Below are 8,229 nucleotides of genomic sequence, written 5' to 3' on the forward strand. Positions count from 1 at the left end.
TTTAGACGTTAAATTAGCTCGATTGTCTATGTTTACATTAATGACGTTTTTCTATAGTGACTTAAAGGTCCATGGGGCCGGGCGATTTTATTTGTTCTGTAATTGTTTCATATTTGTTTGTACTACATGTACATACATGTATCGCAAGTCACTATAATAAATAAATTTTAATTTTTCTTCTTCTTTCTTCTAGAATGTGGAATGGCTAATATTTGGATGAGTTATGAATTTTCTAACGTTAATTGGCTGGTTAAATCAGTTAAACGAAAATTATCATATATATTTATTAATCAGTGGTACTCAGGTCTAGAAAATATATCTAATTGCAAAAAATATTGTATTTTAAAAGAAAATTTGAAATTGAGAAATACGTTAGTGAAAAACCTTCCAAATATTTAAAATATATGATCAAATTCAAAACCAGAAATCATAAACTACAGGTTGAAACTTGAAATTGGCATAAGATACCTTTAGAACAGAGAAAATGCACTCTCTGCAATCCTTACATATGCGACGATTTTCGTTTTCTATTAGAATGCCAAAATCTTAATACGGATAGAAAAAAAATCTCTGAAATCTATTATAGAAATCCAAATATAATAAAGTTTGATAAATTAATGAACACTGACCCCTCTAATTATATGGTATATAAAAACTTTGTATGTTTATAAAAATAATGTTAGAAAAATATTGAACTGAATTATTATTTTAAACTTTGATAAATATTTTTGAAATAATTCGTTTTATTTTGTATGAATGTTAAACTTTCTCCTGTCTATATTAAAAGAATATTTTAAGATGTGTGAGTTACATACTATAAACCTCGTTAACATTTGTAATTTGTTATTTACCTCATATTTACATGTATTGTGTATTGAGTGAATAATAAAATCTTGAAAATTTTGATAAATTATCAACGATACCTATGACAAGTGGTCAATTCCCGAGATTACTGTATATCTAATACAGTCACGGATCCCTGTTTTTATAAAGGCAATCCCGGGATCTCCTTTACTTTATGATGTTCAATATGTGTGTAAGTAATAGAAAGAGCACCGAAACACGAGGCTATCTGCTTTGTACGAGGGGGCGTAGCCCCCGAGTATTAATCAGATTGCGTAGTGTTTTGGTGTTCTTTCTCTTTTGTATCATAGTCAAACATAAAAGCACGTTCCCTGTTGTTATAGTATGAAACCCCGGCAAAAATGAACCAATGAACGAACATCTGAATATGACATTTCTGTCGCTTTCCCTTTCTCTGCCGTTACAATATGTAAACCCCAGCAAAAATGAGACAATCAATGGGCATGCTCTAGAGTGCGGGTAACTAATACCCGCACTCCACTTAACGCACTGTGCATGTATATGTATACGATTTAACCCTGACACATTTTCAACAGAAAGGTCTCCAAACTATGATACAATATATGATTATTGATGAGTTCAATTGACATGATGTTTATAATGTTCATACATTTTTGCATATTAATCAAGTATTTATGAATATGTTTGCGTACCGACTGAGAAGATTTTGATGTTAATATACCTACCAACACGCCAGGTTCATTTAGGACCACATACATCATACAGTGTTCCATTCTCCAAGATTAATAACTCTACAAGATATCTTAATGTTATTGTTATGAATTATTGCTAACATCTCTATAAGTATGGAAATCTACGAGATAATATATGCAAGTTATCCAGTTTTATTTCTGCTGAGTATCTTTTCTAAAGAAACTTCTTGTTTGAACTAGTTATATCATAAAAAAAATCCAGATTCTTTTTGCGGAATTTCATTTAAAAACAAAAGTATCTGACACGACACCAAAGAAATATGAAAACCGAAAACTTTTGCATCCATTTACCTGTAAAAGGTGTTATAATAAGTATATTGTGTCCAGTAATTAAAGGTGTTATAATAAGTATATTGTGTCCAGTAATTTTCAGGGCTTTGATCAAATTTGTTGCGTTTCCGATACCATTTCCTTTCGAATTATTCAAATATCCTTTCCCAAAACAAGTTTCATATGGGTAACTAAATGTTTAATTTCACAAATTATGACCAAACATACGCGTCATTGTACTCTAATTGTCTGAAACTTTTGAGATTTTGGCACGTATGTTTAAGATATCATAACAACTACTGATATTTCCGAAACTAAATCTCATTTTCAGGGGAAAAATCTGCAAAAGCATTTAAAAGACGATAACACCATCTACTAAGATTAAAGTACCGGGAACTTTGCACTATAACTGCAAAATATTCATCAAATAACAGCAAAGTAATTGGTGTAGTATTTCAACCGAGTACGATTTCCGAAAAATCACTTTGTTTGTTAACTTTGGAATCGGAGCAAAGCAACATTTATTTATTAAAATGCCACGTCTGCGACACAGAAATTCGGACAATTTCTAAAAACTGCTCAATTTCATCCACATTATACAGGAATGATCAGTACAATGTCTAGTCTGCAAATCGTCGATATTTTCCAGTTCAATTAATTTTGTCAGGAACAGCCTCCGGAATAAGTTTGCAAATCCGGAATTTTCGCAAACTCAACTACCCTTTTTAACATAGTTTCAATACAAAAGGTTTAATCAAACAGTAATTTGGATAAAAATAGACGATTATTGACCGATTACACAAAGATAGCGCAATAATTAAACGATGTGTGAGCGTTCAAAATGTGACCTCCCATGGGGTTTTTCAATTCTCCCACGGGTTTTTGCGTATCCCACTGGGACTTTAGTGGGGTTGAAACCCCATTTCTTAAAGTGGGAGAATAAAACCGTGGGAGGAAAAATAATTTTTTTTTCTAAATATTTTTACATCTGTTGAATATATAATACTTATAATAAACTTATAAGTATTCGAGGAATATATTTAAAGAATTTTGCAATTCTCCCATTGGCTGAACTAACCCATTTAGTAAATGGGAGAAATCTCCCAAAATTAAAATGGTGCGGAAACCTCCCAAAATTAAAATGGGAGAAATCTCCCATGATGGCTAACTTGGAGAAATACCCCATTAGAGCGTGATGGGAGAATAACATTATGGGAGAATTCATCTATATCTTTTTTTGTTTTACTTATTGGATCGGAAGTTTAACAGTAAAAGTTTTTCTACATGTTAATATTCGGTTCCGACCTTTTTAAAATGAAATAGGTCCGGTCCAATTAGTTATTTATTTACTCACTTAATTAATTATTTGTTATTTATTAGTTAATTAATTAATATAAATAAATAAATAAATAAATTCATTCATTCATTCATTCATTCATTCATTCATTCATTCATTCATTCATTCATTCATTCATTCAATCAATTATAAATATATAAATAAATAGAAAAATAAATAATTAAATTAACATATTGATAAATCAATATATTAATAAACTAATAAATTAATACACTTATTTATTAATTAAATAAAGAAATCAATAAATAAATTAATTAATAAATTAATAGATTGATAAATTGATGAATTAATAAATAAATAAATAATTTTTTTTAATAAATTGATTAAATAAATAAATTATTTAATTGGTTTATGAATTAATGTTACAAATGTCCAATTAGTCTAATAATGAATTACAATATATCTGAAATATTATGATTTTGCTTGGATTATTACCTTAAGTTTCATAAACATTAATAGCGACTGTTTTTTTTTTAATCATATAAATATATAAATGTATATTTCTTTCCATTACTTTATAGTATTTGTTCTGTGTAGTTATTATTTATAGTAGGATATAATTTTATGATTAGTATGATATTTTATCGTGTTATTATAAATGTTTTACTAGTCTCTTATAATTCAATGATTGAATGGTCATGTACTTTTCTGTGTTTTATGTTTGCTTATGAATTTTATTTGTGTATGTGCATGAATGAGACTTAAATAAATAAATATTATTATACATTGTAGAAATACTCAAAAAAATTGTTTAAACAGTATGACAGTCAATTTAATTAATTAATTCTAAATAAATAAATTCATTCATTCATTCAATTAATTATAAATATATAAATAAATAGAAAAATAATAATTGAATAAAGAAATCAATAAATAAATTAATAGATTGATAAATTGATGAATTAATAAATAAATATTTTTTTAATAAATTGATTAAATAAATAAATTAATTAATTGTATGACAGTCAACTGTACATTAAATTCGGGTGGTGTGTGGTCAGTGCAGTTCTAATTAGCAATGAGATCAATTATCTTTTATTACCATTCATTTCAAGTTTATTTACATATTCTCTGTTTGCATACATACAAATACAAGAGATAATACATGTCAATTATTTTACATACAAATAGTCACATGCATAGCAGAGAGCAACACAAAGTTCTAATACAGTTCATTCATAAGAATTATTAACGAAAATTAAACAATTCAGACACATACTGCAGTATAGAAAAAAAAATGTTTTGTTGTTTTTTTTGCCCTTTTTTTACCTACATTTTAATTCAGTGCAACAGTACCCTAGTAATTACGTAACTGAGAATGCCTATAAATAGATTTGTCGCATGATTAAATCGGGTCATTAGGTTCGGACAGGTGTGGACGGCACGTGAAGTAACAATAGAAGTGTGCCGTTGTCGTTAAGAAAAAAAATATTTATTTTATTGATTTATGTTGGATGTTAAACAATATAAAATGCCAAAAATCTATGAGTTTCAATGTTGGAATTTAATTAAGATGGAAAAAAGCAAAAGAGTGTGTCATTCAGTTGGTGTTTAAGTGTTTGTCAGTTTGATATCTGACTTATTTATATTGAACAGAAGTGATATTATTCTGTTTGTGGATTTACATGAGTGCATGACCTTTTGAACCTGCAATGTAAGTGTTGTTTTTTTTTAAATTACTTTTGTGATTTAAGCAGTGTTGTAGGCCTATTGTAGAGAGTAGTTTTTTGTTTTTGTTTTTTTTCCATCACTGTTCATGGATATAGATATATCCTGGTAAAATATCTTTGATTTGGTTGTAGTACATTTGCTTTGTATTGCCTTTAGTGACCATATATATATATATATATATATATATATATATATATATATATACAGATCTATTTCCATGTGTAGACACATGCTTTTACTTATTACTTTGTAAAAGCATAATGAATGGAAATAATAAAAGGGATACATTATATGTCAGAGCTCTTTTTTTGCGAAACGAAATTATCAAAAGAGCATTTGATATATGAAATTTAGGTTGCTTTTTATTATTTTTTTTTAATTAATTTATTTATAGATATATTTTAATCTTTATTGGAACATAATTGATATTTCATTCTCACTAAAGGCATTAATAAGTGTAACCTAATCAAAAGATATAAGTGCTTGGTTGCTTTGCCTTGTAAATGTCCACCCCCCCCCCAAAAAAAAGGGGGGTGGGTGGGACCAAATAACAATATATTGACATTTTGACATTAAATTTTAAAAATAATAATGTGCATCATAAGAAGAAGTAGGTAATGTAATATGAAATATATTAAATAACAAACACAAAAACATGGTACATACCAGTCAAAAATAGTTTAAAGATCAAGCATACAGGCATATATCTACAAATATATTTAACATGGTGAACATATATACACATATACAAATTTATCAATTAATTTCTAAACAATTTCATGATACAGTCCATAAATTTGCCTAATCTTATTAATTCCTGTTTATTTTCAATGTTTAAGAGTTGGGAGAATTTTAAAAATATTTGGATTCCTGTAATAATATGGTTTAATAAATTTTTTTTCTTTCTTCACATAAGAATTTGCAATTGAAAATGTAATGAAATTCATCCCTACTTCATTTAAATTACATGATGTACATTTTCTTTCTGTATATGGTACTCCTGTCCATCTTCCTACTTCCACTGGGAGCCTATGATTTCTTGTCCTAAAACTTGTGATAATTTTACAAAAATAATTAGGAAGAAAATTAAGATACTTATTTGTGCCAAATTCATTTTAAATAGTTTATAATTAATACTGCATGTTGATTTGGTAACTAAATCATTCCATTCTTGTAAGTACTGGTCATTAATCTTTTGTTTAAAGGCAAGAGGGAACCATTTTCTATTCATTTGAATTTGTTGCTGCCATATATTTCCAAATCCATTTTTTGTAACTAAGTCTTTTATATGCATTTAACCACTTTGATTTTAATTTACCCTGATCATGTAATCCATATAGAGTTAAATACATATTGTTAGATAATTTGTTGCTTGTTATATCAGTCAATTTACACCAAAATTAATAATTCTACTATTAATGTCTATTTGAAGAGGTTTTACTCCTAATTCACCATATATCATGTATGAAGGTGTTGTCTTTTTAAGATTTAGTATCATTTTAAAGAATTTTAGTTGTATTTTTTCAAGTTCTTTACTGCCTGAAAATCCCCATATCTCACAACCATACAACAAGATAAGTTTAACAGCTTTTTTAAAGAGGTCAATTTGTAAATAAATGGTCAAGTTAAGAGACAAAATCCTTTTTTGTAATGAAAACATAGCTTTATTTGCTCGATCAACTATATGTTGTTAAGTTTTTTTAAAAACATTTGTTCTGTGAAAGATAGAGACCTAGATATTTTATACTCATTTGTTGTTTCTAATATAGTTTCATTGCATTTAAAATAGTTGTTATATTTTTTGCTTCTTGAGCCAAATATGAGTACTTTAGTTTTTTGAGTATTTACTTGAAGTTTCCATTCTTTACAGTATTTATTAAATATGTTTAAATTTTCTTGTAAATTTTCACTAGTTTCACTCAGTAGAACTGTGTCATCAGCATACAGAATAATAAACAATTTAAAGTACATCCCAAACTCTTTGTGGCTTATTTTACATTCAATACCTTTTACATTTTCGCTGCAGAGATAATTTTCAAGATCATTTAAATAAATTGCAAACAATAAAGGTGAGAGATTTTCTCCTTGCCTCACTCCATTCATGCAGGGGAAAAATCTGAATATTCATTATTTGATTTGATTCTTGATTTGATATTATGATACATATTCTTGATAACAGTAAAACATTTTCCATTAATATTATATTTCAATAATTTTTGCCAAAGTCCCTGCCTCCACACTGTATCAAATGCTTGCTTAAAGTCTATGAATACACAAAATAATTTCTTTTTCTGTTCAGATAGTAAATCTATAAGGCAGTTTAGAATAAACAAATTATCAGTTGTAGAGTGATTTTTTCTGAATCCAGCTTGGCAGTTTCCTATCAGGTCATTTTCATCTGAGAATTTATTTAAGCGATTATTGATTATTGCAGTAAATAGTTTTCCAAAGCAGCTTAGTAGGGTAATAGGTCTATAATTTTCTGGTGATTTTACATCTCCTTTATTTTTATATATTGGTATGATATTACCTTCAGTCCAGCATTCAGGTATTATACCATTGTCAAGAATCAAATTGAATAGCCTTACATATACAGGTAGCATAGTATTTATGCTGCATTTAATATGCTCATAAAGAACATTATCAACACCAGGGCTCTTGTTATTCTTTAATGTTTTTACAGTTTTAAGTATTTCCTCTTCAGTAATTGCGATATTTATATCTTCATTTATTTCATTTATCCTATTTAATTCTTCATCTCTGGTATCATTTTCTTCATTAATTTCATGACAATTTATATTTTTAAAATATTGGTAAAGATCTTCTATTTTTGCTTGTTGTTGATTATCTTTTTTATTGATATTGTTTATTGTATTCCAAAATTCTTTTGGATTATTTCCCTTTATATTTCTTAAATGTTCAATTTTGTTATTTCTGAATGATTTATATGTTGCATTTATTCTATATTTATACTGCTTGCTTACATTCCGTAGTATGGATTTATTTCTTTCTGTTTTATTTCTATTATACAATTTGCGTGCAATATGGTATTGGTTCCTACACCTGAAACATTCCTGGTTAAACCAAGGCTTGAAAACATTCCCCTTTTTATTCTTTTTCTTATAAATTTTCTGTGATCCAAATGTGAGTTTACATGTGTTCAAAAATAGGGAGTTAATGTCCTGTACAACTACATCTATATTTTTCTGAGTGACCATTTTTGAGTCATTTATTGAATTAAGATTATCAATTCATGATGGGGCTTTTTCTTAACAGCATAATTATAAGAGACACACACACACACAAAAAGAAAAAAAAACGAAAAAAAAACACGGTTTAAAAGAATAATAAAAG

Source organism: Ruditapes philippinarum, unplaced genomic scaffold, assembly GCF_026571515.1.
Source record: "Ruditapes philippinarum isolate M1 unplaced genomic scaffold, ASM2657151v2 ctg6356_1_1_1_1, whole genome shotgun sequence".
Classification (NCBI taxonomy): Eukaryota; Metazoa; Mollusca; class Bivalvia; order Venerida; family Veneridae; genus Ruditapes; species Ruditapes philippinarum.